Source organism: Callithrix jacchus, chromosome 10 (genome assembly GCF_049354715.1).
Source record: "Callithrix jacchus isolate 240 chromosome 10, calJac240_pri, whole genome shotgun sequence".
Taxonomy (NCBI): domain Eukaryota; kingdom Metazoa; phylum Chordata; class Mammalia; order Primates; family Cebidae; genus Callithrix; species Callithrix jacchus.
Window position 1 is genome coordinate 94,750,883 of NC_133511.1, and position 12,698 is coordinate 94,763,580.

Sequence of the window (12,698 nt, forward strand, 5' to 3'; positions counted from 1 at the left end):
ACCTAGTTGACTTTTCTGTAGAAGTTGTCAAGTTGACAAGAACATTTATCTATAATTTTAAGGGACCCAGAATAGCTTAAACTATTTTGAAAGAGAATATCAAGGCAGGAGAAGCTATGCTTCTCAAAACTTACTGCAAAGTATCAGTAATCAAAACAAGGTGTATAGCGCAAGGATAGATGAATGCAATAGAATTGAGAGTGCAGAAATAAGCCCACATATATTTATGAACAACTGTTTTTTGACAAGGGTGTTCAGACCAAAGAGCATGAACAATAAAAGAAAAATAGAATAAAATAAAAATTTTTACTTCAGTGAAATTAAAACACTTGTGTTTAAAAGGACAGAGAAAATATTTGCAAATTATACATCTAAGGAACATGTATCTAGAATAAAGACCCCTTAGAACTCTATAATAAATAGACAACTCTGTTTTTTAAATGGTCAAAGGATCTGAATGGATATTTTTCCAAAGAAGATATACAAATTACTGATAAATACATGAAGAGGTACTCTATGTCATTAGCCATCAGGACAATGATCAAAGCCACAATGAAATATCACCTCACAACTACCAGGGTGGCTAAAATCAGAAATTCAGAGAACAAGAAATATGGTGAGTATGTGGAGAAAACAGAACTCATACATTTCTATTGAGAATGTAAAATACGGTAATGTAATTAATTGAGAAGGGTTGAAGCGTGGGAGTACTAAGGACCATCCACGTGTAGTGCAAGTTAATCTTCAGGACTTGACTACTCTGGAATAATGTGAGTCTTCTGTTTGAAAGAGATGTTTGAATTGACATCTGAAGGATGATTACCATTAACTTGGTAAAGGATAGGAAGAACATTTCAAGCAAAAGGCGTTATTTGCATAAATACCCTGAGAATGGAATGAGAATGATGCATTGGAGAGGCAGAAGAGGGAGCTTGCTTAGTTGAAAAGCAGTGAGTAAAGTTAGAAATGGCTGATGTAAGGTTTGCCGTATAGACAGGGACCAGATTGTGTAAGACTTGGTGCTGTATCTTAAATAGTGCTTTTAAATCTATTTTCCTTTCCATACTGATAAGCAATACTTCTATAACTCCTTCAACCATGAATAATTAACCTATTCTCATTGACCTACCTGGAGAGGATGCATTTGAAGTGCCATATTTTAAGTCAGACGGTTTCAAAGGATTGCAATTTTATTTTTAAACTTAGAAGTTGAAAATGCTCACATAGTGCTTCTTATACTCCTAGAGGGATGTTTAATGGAGTGGATGAGGCTCATCAGTAATTAGCAGCAACATTTCCATATAATTAGTCCTTTGATACCTTATAAATCAGTTTCTTCTTAAGTAAACTTCAGTTATGTTTACATTTTCAATTTTTTTCCAAAAAAAAATTTCAAAAAAGAAGTGAGTTGAAACGATTTTACCAACATCATTTTGCTCCTTTGGGAGATTCTAAATGCATATGCAAGATCTTCTGGAAGAGATTTTGTTTTGATCAGAAATCAGTCACTGAGGAAGCCTCCCTGAGGTTTTACACACACACACACACAAACACACACACACACACACACACACACACACACACAGCATGCAGAGATTTTTAACATGGAGAAAATATGAATGTTGGGATCAGGACAATTAGGGAAGAAATAGAAGTACCACTTTAAATCAAGTGAAGGAAATATATTTATATACACATACACATTATATATTTAAATCAAATGAAGGATATATATATATATTTAATATGTATTGAAAAAATATATATATATAAACAGAAAATAAGTAGCTGTAGGCAAACATTTCAAAGAGATTTATATACATATATAATTTTTATGTTATAAAATTATGAATTTATATTTTTAAATAATATAAAATTATATGTAAATGTTTTATAATATAATTATATATTTTATATAATTAAATATAAATATTTTTCTTCGCTTAATTTAAAGAGATCTTTGTATTTCTGCCCTGATCCCAAAATTGGCATTTTCTTCAAACTGGAAATCTCTTCATGTTTTCTGTCCCCTAATTATATTTAGTGCTACACAATGGAGACAGGAAAGGGGAATGGGAGGGAGAGGTGTAAACAAAAATATAAAACCAAAACCAAAGAATGTGCTGATTTCTCATATCTGCTCCCCAACCAAATGGTAAAATGTTATGTGATTGTGTATGGGAGAGGCAAGGATGTAGAAGGTTTCGTGGAGATAAGGCTGTTGAATTTGAGTATTTTTGTAGTTTTATGATTTGACATTTGAGTCATTGTGAGAGAAGTGAATGTGAACATGTGATGTGTATATGAACTTGTTTGTAAAACTAGTAAACTGAGACTTTTCTGGTCTATATATTCTAAGTCATCTTTTATTTGCATATCTGCCTGTGAGCAGCTTGTGAAATGGAGACTAAATTACTGTCTTTGAGATGCTTGCCTACAGCTACTAATTTCCTTGTTTTGCTGTTACTGGTCAACCTGTTAGTGAATCAGCAACATTTATTGATTTTAACATGCTGAGCATAAAGAGGTACTACCTATAGAGACACTGACTTTAGATAACTCATAGCAATAAGGAGAAATAGTAGGAATTAAATTGCTAAATATAGTCTAGTCTCTTGAATAAACAAATGACAGCAGTTCTTTTTAAGAGCACTGAAAAATAAAAAGATGATATAGAACAGTGCCCTTGCAGAAAGGGTTATGATTCCTATTTTTCTGTGTCTCATCTTGAGGCTTTACATGTCAAAAAGGTTATTGGTTGGTTAGCTGGTTTTCATTTCAAGCCATGGGACATCCTGTAAACTCTCATTCTCTATTATTTCTCACCAGTGAATACTGTTGAATATGACTTTTATGGACCTATTCTTTTACTACTTGGCCCTCTGAGTTATATAAAAAGAAAGAAAAAACATAAAAAGAGAAAAAATGGAAGAAGAGGTGGACACATAAAAGAAAGGCCCTGGAGGAGAGAAAAGATAAGAGCACTGGAGTAAGAAGCTAGAGGCCTGGATTCTAGTAATTACCTGGCCATTCAGTAGTCTATGCAACTATATCCTCTTATCCTTACTGTTAGTGCAATTAAGTAGCTGCTCTAAGTTTTCAAAATGTGTTCTGTGGTAGTACTTCACAGGTCACCTTGGAGGATAAGAGATAGGATTGTTACTTATTTTATGATATTAATTTAATTAGGAAAAGAATCTGGCCCTAATAGCAGCATGAAAATTATGGGATCTTCTCTCAGACCCTTCCTTGTTGAAAAATTGTTGCAATTCAGCACTCAACTAGGAAAACTGGGCCTTGCTAGGTTGTGGCTTCTGGAAACTACAAAGTGGCACTCTCACTTGAGCACAGACTGCTCTCTTGAAGGTGGCAGTTTTCTCTCACAGAAATCAGAAATTCAGAGAGAGAATATTTTGAAAAGCCACAGAGAGATATTTTAAAGATTTCAGTAATCCCTGACTACAAAGTATTATTTTTCCAGTGTAGTCTTGTTTGGGGAGCTTCCATAATCAGCAAGAGTGTCAGAAAGCCATACTATAATGTGCCTAGAGAGGAAATAAATGGTAATATGGTGAGGACTCACTACAAGAACCATAAAACTATATACTAATTAAGGTAAATGCTAACAGATATAACTCTAAAATATCAGTGGATTAATGTAACAGAAGTTTATGTTGGTAACATAAAGTCCAGAAAATGCATTTCTGATCAAAAGATGGCTCCCCACCAAGAGAACATTTAGGGATATACTGTCTTTCCATTTTCCAACTCTGCTGTCTTCAATACACAGCTTCCCAGGTCACTGTGTTCATCAGGAGAGTAGAATGAAGTTGCCATGTGGGAATTTTCTATGAATCAGTCCTGGAAGCAGCACACACCTATTTTGTTCACATTCTGCCCAAAACTATCACATGACCACTTGATTACTGCAAAGCATGCTGGGAGAGGTAATCAGTGTGCCTAGGAGAAAAAGAAAATGAGTTCAGTTCTTGTGTCAGTTTGCTGAGAAGGAAACTGCAAAGGACATGAACTTATCCCTTTTTATGGCTGCATAGTATTACATGGTGTATATGTGCCACATTTTCTTTATCTAGTCTATCATTGACGGACATTTGGGTTGGTTTCAAGTCTTTGCTGTTGTGAACCAAACACTACATGTTCTCACTCATAAGTGGGTGCTGAACAGTGAGAACACATGGACATAGGGAGGGGAACATCACACATCGGAGCTTGCGGGGGGGTGGGGGACTAGGGCAGGAATAGCAGGGGGTGGGGGGATTGGGGAGGGATAGCTTTAGGAGAAATACCTAATGTAGATGACTGGGCAATGGATGCACCAAACCACCACCATGGCACCTGTATACCTATGTAACAAACCTGCATAATCTGTACATGTACCCCAGAACTTAAAGTTTAATAAATAAACGTTTTTTAGAAAGCAGGAATTGGGATCCCCAAGTCCTGTTCTGGACTCACCCCCCCCCCAAAAAAAAAGTAAACTAAATTGGAGTGGCCATTTTAGAAAACAGTATGGAGGTTCCACAAAAAAACAAAAATAGAACTACCATCTTACCCAGCAATCCCTCTTCTGGGTATATATCCAAAAAAATGAAATGAGTATGTCAAAGAGATATATGCACTCTAAGTTTATCACAGCATCATTCACATTAGCCAACATTTGGAAACAAACCAAGCATCCATCAAAAAGAAGAAAATGCTGCCACTTACAACAACATGGATCAGACTTGTGGGCATTTTGCTTAGTAAAATAAATGAATCAGAGAATGACAAATACCATATGAACTCATTTATATGTGAAATCTAAAAAAGTTGAATTCACAGAAACAGAGAATAGAATTAGAATGGTGGTTTCCAAATGCTGGAGGGGGGCAGAAAAATAGGGAGATGTTGGTCAGAAGGTACAAGTTTTGAGTTATAAGGTGAACAAATTCTAGTGATTTAATGCACAGCATGGTGAATATAGTTAACAATACAGTATGGATTATTTGAAATTTGTTAAGAATGTAGATCTTAAATATTCTTACCACAAAACAAGAAAAAATATGTCAGCCAATAGGTTAATTCACTGGTGTTGGTAATCATATCACTATATATATATATATATATATATATATATATATATATATATATATGTCAAAACATCATGTACATAGTAAGCGTATTCAATTTTTACTTGTTAATTATACCTTTAAAAAGCTAGGATGAAAAGAAAAAAAATAAGTTCAGAAGCCAGACTATGCTTCATAGCACTAAATCATCAGAAGACTTCTATAACATATAGATTCCATTATGTCCACTCTATACCTGAGAATATGGGACCACAAAGAAATCGTAAGTCCCAAATATCGGATTTTAATACATTGTCCATTACTGCCAAAAATACATTTTCCCAGTAAAGCATGGAAAATTAAATGTAAGTCAGAAGGCCCTTCTCTCCACCTTCAATGCTTCATGTTTGGTAAATTATTGAATATTCTATATCTTAGAATTCTTTGCTTTTCCATAAATCTAGTTGAAACTGGGTAAAAAGTGGGAACATGGTTAAGATGGAATAGAAAGCTACAAGACAAGAGAGATGCAAAGGTTACATTATGGTCAAAAATGTAAAACACACATAGAAGATGAATGGAAAGAAATATGCTCAAAGGATCAATAGAAGCTGCTCTATGGGATGGCAGTATGGAAACACTTAATATTTTAATACATTTTATTTTTCTATATTTTTAAATTTAGAATATTAATGTTTTCTTTTATAATAAAACATCAATTATAAAAAGCAAGGATGTACTGGTGCAAGGTTACATTAGCTGTAGCTTGATGGTGATGGGAGAAGCAGCATTTGCCAAGTCCATTACCATTTCCCTCAAAGAATAAGGCACGCAGTGACTCTGCTCTCAAAATGGCCCACAGCAGTCCTATGGCGAAGAGAAAGGACAGCAAAGGCCCTGATTGGGTTTTTCTTGACATCTGCTTATTTCTTGCTGAAAACCCCGTTTACCAGTTACCAGATACAGTTGTGCACACTGGGAGGTCATGATTAATGATTTAAGCTCTTTTAATTTGTATTTCTAATTATCTTAATTTGGAAGCTTTAAAAACATCGAGTATCTAATAATGTGTTGCATCACAAATCCCAGACCTGAAACAAATTTAATCAACCATGATAGTCCAATTCCTCTGTAGAACTTACTCCAGTGACTTATCTTTACCTGTCCACCTCATCTGTGCAGAAATTCTGCTTTTAAATTCCCTGTAAAAGAGACTGTGATCCAAATGACTCTACACCAACCCAAATGGGCACTGGATTAAGAACCTATGGAACTGCCTGACCAGAGACTCATATGTTTCTATCTCTTGAGAACCCCAACTAAGCAAAAGAACTGCAGTGAGTCAAATGCTGCTGGATTTGGAAAATGTACCATTGTAAAGCATTGCGAATGCTAATGGTGTTGTGGAAACCAAAGTCGGAGGGGAGGCTGATGTTAAGGGGGGAAGATCTAAGACTCCTGCTTAAAAGTAAATCCTTAGTGAGACAAGATGGAAGCCGCTGCACCGCAGCGATGAGACATAATTATGACACCCAGCAGGACTGAATCAGAGAGAGAAAGAGAAGTCTGATACTTCTCTGAGTCCTGGGATACTCCTTCCAGTTTGCTTCCATGATGTGTCACTTAATCTGTAAAACTTGCTCCCTAAAGAAAGTGGGCAGTGAGTGATCTAGGAAGCAAATTAGGTCTTTTAAAATTTCTTTCAGCAAGGTTTTTAAATGGCACATCTACAAGTGTTACATATCTTTTGTCATATTTATCCCTAAGTATTTCATATTTTTGGCACTATTGTAAGTGGCATTGTTTTCATAATTTTAATTTCAAATGTTTATTGCTAGAAATACAATAAATTTTAGAAAAAATAATCTTACATCTTGCAATCTTGCTAAACTTATGTTAGTTTTAGTGATTTTACTGTAGGTTTCTTCAGATTTTCTGCATATAAAATTATGTAAATTTTTTTTCCTCTAGTGTGAATGTTTTTTATTTTTCCATTTCTTATTTTGCCTTATTGCATTGACTAGAACATCCGGTATGACGTTGAGTAGAAGTGGTGAGGGAAATTTTTGTCTTGTTTGCAACTTAGTGAGAAAGAATTTAGTCTCTCAACATTAGGCATAAGATTAGCTGTAGATTTTGTGAAGATGCCCTCTACCAGGTTGAGAAAATTTTATTTCTATGGCTACTTTGCTGAAGATTTTCAAAAGGAATAGATGTCAGATTTTGTTATATACTTTTTATGCACCACTGATAGTAAGAATATATATTTTTTCTTATTTGTTAATATGAATTACATTCATTCAATTTGACTGCTACCCTCACCTTGTGCTCTTAACATACATTCCAATTGGCCAAGGTACAGATTTTAACCACAAAATCAATTTCTTGAATGATATTTTCCAAGATGACTTAGGTCATCTATCTCTTCTAAGTGAGCTTTGGTAGTGTCTTTCAAGGAATTTACCTTATTCATTTCAGTTGTCAAAGTATTGCCTTGAAGTTATTGACACTATTCCTGTGTTATCTTTTAAAACTTTATTATTTGAAATAAATACAGACTGCTATAGGGAGTTACAAAACTAGAGTCCTGTGTACACTTTACCCAGCTTTTCCCAATGGCAACATCTTCTGTAGCTATAGAACAATATCAAAATCAGAACATTATTTCAACTAGAACTTATTTGGTTTCTACCATTTCACCTGAATTTATTTGCTTGTGTGTGTGTGTGTGTGTGTGTGTGTGTTAGTTCTGTTCAATTTTACCTCATGTATAGGTTTCTGTAACCCTTACTACAATCAAAATAGATTGTTTCATCACTGTGAAAGAACTTCTTTGTTCTACTTCTTTGTATCCACACTCCCTACCCCATCCACCCTGTCTCAGTCCCCCAACAACCCATAATCTGTTTACCTGTTTACTATCTCTACAATTTTGTAATTTTGAGGACAATACATAAATTATGAAGCATGTAGCACTTTCAGATTGACTTTTTACCTTAACATAATATATTTGTTAATAGCTCATTTCTCTGTATTGCTAAATCATATTCTGTTGTTATGGGTATATTAGAGTCTGTTCAACCATTCACACACTGAAAGACAACTGCACTATTTCCAATATTTTTCTATTACAAATAATACTGTTATGAAAATTTGTGAGCAATTTTTGTATAAACATAATTTTTAAATTCTGGTATAATACCTAGGTAGAATGGTAAGCGAATGTGTGTGTAGTTTTTGTTTTTTGTTTGTTTTTATTTTTCAGAAACTGACAAACTATTTGCCAAAGTGACTCTACTACTTGACATTTCTACCAACAAGGTATGAGATATCCAGTTTCTCTGCATCCTTGCCAGCATTTGGTATTATCTCATTTCTACCAACAAGGTATGAGATATCCAGTTTCTCTGCATCCTTGTCAGCATTTGGTATTATCTCTATATATTTAATATTAGCTGTTCTAATAGATGTGTAGTGATAGTTCATTCACTGCAGTTTGAATTTGTGCATCTCAAATGGCTAACTATGATGAGCATTTATTTTACATACTTTACTTGCCACTTGTCGCTCCCCTTTGGTGAGATACCTGTTGTTTATCCCTTTGATAGCTTTATAATCAGTAGTGGCATCATCTCTCCGATTCCTTATAGTGAAATTCATGTCATGTCTGTTCTCTCAGTCTAAATATATGTTTATTATTATTCCTTATTTTTTCAAATGCAAGCAAGCTCTTCACAGTTTCCTTTCTTGTCTTTCTTATTATCCTTCTTGCTCACTGTGATTATATAGTTTTCTTCTTTTTCTAATTTTTGAAGGTAGAAATTGAAGTTGTTTGAGACATTTCTGCTTCTTTGATGTATTTTTTCCTCTAATATTTTTATGGTATAAATGCCCCTTCAAGGACTGCTTTAGGGTTATCTAACAAATTTTGAAACATTTTTGAAAAACCTATAGCCTTTTTAAAATCAAGCTAAAATTATTTTCTAACCTCTTTTTGATTCCTTCTCTATCATAAGGATTATTTAGAAGTATGCTATTTAGTTACCAAATACTTAAGGATTTTTATCAAGAGATATTTAGGTAATTAATTTCTAATTTAATTCCATGGTATCAGATATTTTATTTTGTAAGACTTAAGCTCTTTTAAATTTATTGAAATTTGTTTTATGGCACTAAATATAGTCTGGCATGGTAAATGTTCTAAAAGTAAAGAACTCGAAAATGAAATGTATTTTGCTATTTTTGTGTGGAGTGTTCTATAAATACAGATTAGGCCAAGTTGGTTGATTGTATGTTTCAAGTCTTCTTTATCATTAATGATTTTCTGTCTACTTGTTCAATCAATTTTTCAGAGAGATATTGAAGTCTCCAACTATAATTGTGATTTGTCTATTTCTCCTTGTGTATGAATTTTTGCTTCATATATTTTGAAACTATTAGGTATTTAAACATTTTAAATTGTTATCTCTTCTTGATTAATAGAACTCTTATAATGAAATACACCTTATCATCTCTGTTAATATTCTTTGCTCTGAAATCCACTAAATCTTTTGTTAGTATAGCCATTCTAGTTTTTTTTCTTTAGTGTCAGTATAGCATATTATTTTCCATACTTTTAACCTATTTTTTGCTTTAGATTTAAAGTATAATTCTTATAAACACCCTATACTTTGGAATGTCTAAAAAATTGATAAACTTTATTTTTTTGAATAGTTTTAGGTTTACAGAAAAAATTGAGCAAAAAGCTTAGTTCTCAATATGCACTTACCTCCCACAACTTCCTCTATGTTTAATATCTTACATTAGTGTGGTATGTTAGTAGAAATTGATGATGAAACCGTATTCATACATTATTGACTGAAGTTCAGAGTTTATAATAGGATGCACTCTTGGAGTATTCTATAGGTTTTGACAAATGGATAATGACATGTATCTATCATGTCAATTGAGAAAAATTTGCTAAAGTTAAGAACACACACTGGGGCGATAGTTCTACGCCTTTCTCTAAAGATGATTTTGAGAGCTCCAAATTTAAATGGGAAAAGGTGGGAAATTGAGGAGTACACAATTTTCATCTAAGAGAGGTTAGGGAAAAATAGGCACTCATGCCTCTATGTGGCTCAGTGTATCTGCATTTTTAATGTAAGGTGATAAAGACAAATGGAGCAGAAAAAATGCAGGGAATCTCCATTTTTACATAGGATAACATAGACAAAATGGGGCAGAGAAACAATTAGATATGTGTTTGTGCTTGGTGGGCAAGGTGGTGACTGCACCTGTAAAGATAAGCTATCAGTTTACATTGCCATGGTGAAATTTTATATTTTTTATTTTATTTTTATTGAAATTTAAGTTATGGGATATGTGCAGATCATGCAGGTTTCTTACATAGCTATAGACTTGTCATGGTAGTTTGCTGCATCCATCATCTACGTTAGGTATTTCTCCTAATGCTATCCCTTCCAAACCCCCCCCCAACTCCCTGCTATCCCTCTCCTAGCCCCCCAAACCCCAACAGACCCAGGTGTGTGATGTTCTCCTCCCTCTGTTCACATGTTCTCATTGTGCAAGACCTACTTATGAGAACATGTGGTGTTTTGTTTTCTGTTCTTTTGTTTGCTGAGAATGATGGTTTCCAGATTCATTCCTGTCCCTGCAAAGGACATGAACTCATTTTTATGGCTGCATAGTATTCCATGGTGTATATGTGCCACATTTTCTTTATCCAGTCTATCATTGATGGGCATTTGGGTTGGTTCCAAGTCTTTGCTATTGTAAACAGTGCCACAGTAAACATACGTGTACGTGTGTCTTTATAATAGAATTATTTATTATTCTTTGGGTATATACCCAGTAATGGGATTACTGGGTCAAATGGTATTTCTATTTCTAGATCCTTAAGGAATCGCCACACTGTCTTCCATAATGGTTGAACTAATTTACACTCTCACCAACAGTGTAAAAGTGTTCCTATTTCTCCACATCCTCCCCAGTACCTGTTGTCTCCTGATTTTGTAATGATCACCATGCTAACTGGTGTGAGATGGTATCTCAATGTGGTTTCGATTCGCATTTCTCTAATGACCACTGATAATGAGCATTTTTTCACGTTTGTTGGCCTCATATATGTCTTCTTTTGAAAAGTGTCTGTTGATATCCTTCGCCAACTTTTTGATGGGATTGTTGTATTAAGAAAAATTCTTAAAATTTTAAGATTGTTGTATTTTTTCTTAAAATTTTTTCTTAAATTTTAAAAAAAATTTAAGTTTTTGTAGATTCTGGATATTAGCCCTTTGTCAGATGGGTAGATTGTACAATTTTTTTCCATTCTGTTGGTTGCCGGTTCACTTTAATGATAGTTTCTTTAGCTGTGCAGAAACTCTAAAGTTTAAGTAGATCCCACTTGTCTATTTTGGCTTTTGTTGCCATTGCTTTTGACATTTTAGTAATGAAGTCCTGGCCAATGCCTATGACCTGAATGGTATTCCCTAGGTTTTTTTTTTTTTTTTTTTTTTAAGAGTTTTTATGCTGTTAGGTCTTATGTCTAAATCTTTAATCCATCTGGAGTTAATTTTTTTTATCAGGTGTAAGGAAGGGATCCAGTTTTAGCTTTCTGCATATGGCTAGCCAGTTTTCCCAACACCATTTATTAAACAGGGAATACTTTCCCCATTGCTTGCTTATGTCATGTTTGTCAAAGATCAGATGGCTGTAGATGTGTGGCATTATTTCTGAGGCCTCTGTTCCATTCCATTGGTCTGTATCTCTGTTTTGGTACCAGTATCATGCTGTTGTGATTACTGTAGCCTTCTAGTATAGTTTCAAGTCAGGTACTGTGATGTCTCTAGCTTTGTTTTGTTTGTTTGTTTGTTTTGCTTAGGATTATCTTGGCTATGGGGGCTCTTTTCTGATTCCACATAAAGTTTAAGTTGTTTTTTTTTTTTCCAGTTCTGTAAAGAAAGTCAATGGTAGCTTGATAGGAATATGATTGAATCGATAAATTACCTTGCACAGTATGACCATTTTCACCATATTAATTCTTCGTAAACATGAGCATGGACTGTTTTTTTTTTTTTTCCTGTTTGTGTCCTCTCTTATTTCCTTGAGCAGTGGTTTGTGGTTCTCTTTGTAGAGGTTCTTCACACCCCTCGTTAGCTGTATTCCTAGGTATTTTATTCTCTTTGTAGCAATTGTGAATGGGAGTTCACTCATGATGTAGCTCTCTCTTTGTCTGTTATTGGTGTATAGGAATGTTTGTGACTTTTGCACATTGATGTTTCTATGCTGATACTTTGCCGAAGTTGCTTATCAGCTTAAGGAGATTTTGGGCTGAGACAATGGGGTCTTCTAAATGTACAATCATGTCATCTGGAAATAGAAACAATTTGGCTTCCCCCTTTCCTAACTGAATACACTTTATTAATTTTTTGTCTGACTGCTCTGGCCAGAACTTCCAATACTATATGGAATAGGAGTGGTGAGAGAGGGCGTCCTTGTCTTGTGCCAGGTTTCAAAGGGAATGCTTCCAGTTTTTGACCATTCAATATGATATTGGCTGTGGGTTTGTCATAAATGGCTCTTATTATTTTGATATACATTCCATTGTTACCTAGTTTATTAAGAGTTTTT

At 34.2% G+C, this 12,698-nt stretch overlaps 1 long non-coding RNA gene across 1 annotated transcript in view; it reads right to left on the minus strand.

Annotated features, from left to right (window-relative positions):
• Positions 1-1,943: 1,943 nt before the first annotated feature.
• LOC118145477 (uncharacterized) overlaps positions 1,944-12,698 on the minus strand; it is a 76,424-nt gene continuing 65,669 nt past the window's right edge. The window contains exon 3 of the long non-coding RNA XR_013522913.1: positions 1,944-3,960. This is a non-coding gene — a long non-coding RNA (uncharacterized LOC118145477). The remainder of the gene's footprint in view (positions 3,961-12,698) is intronic.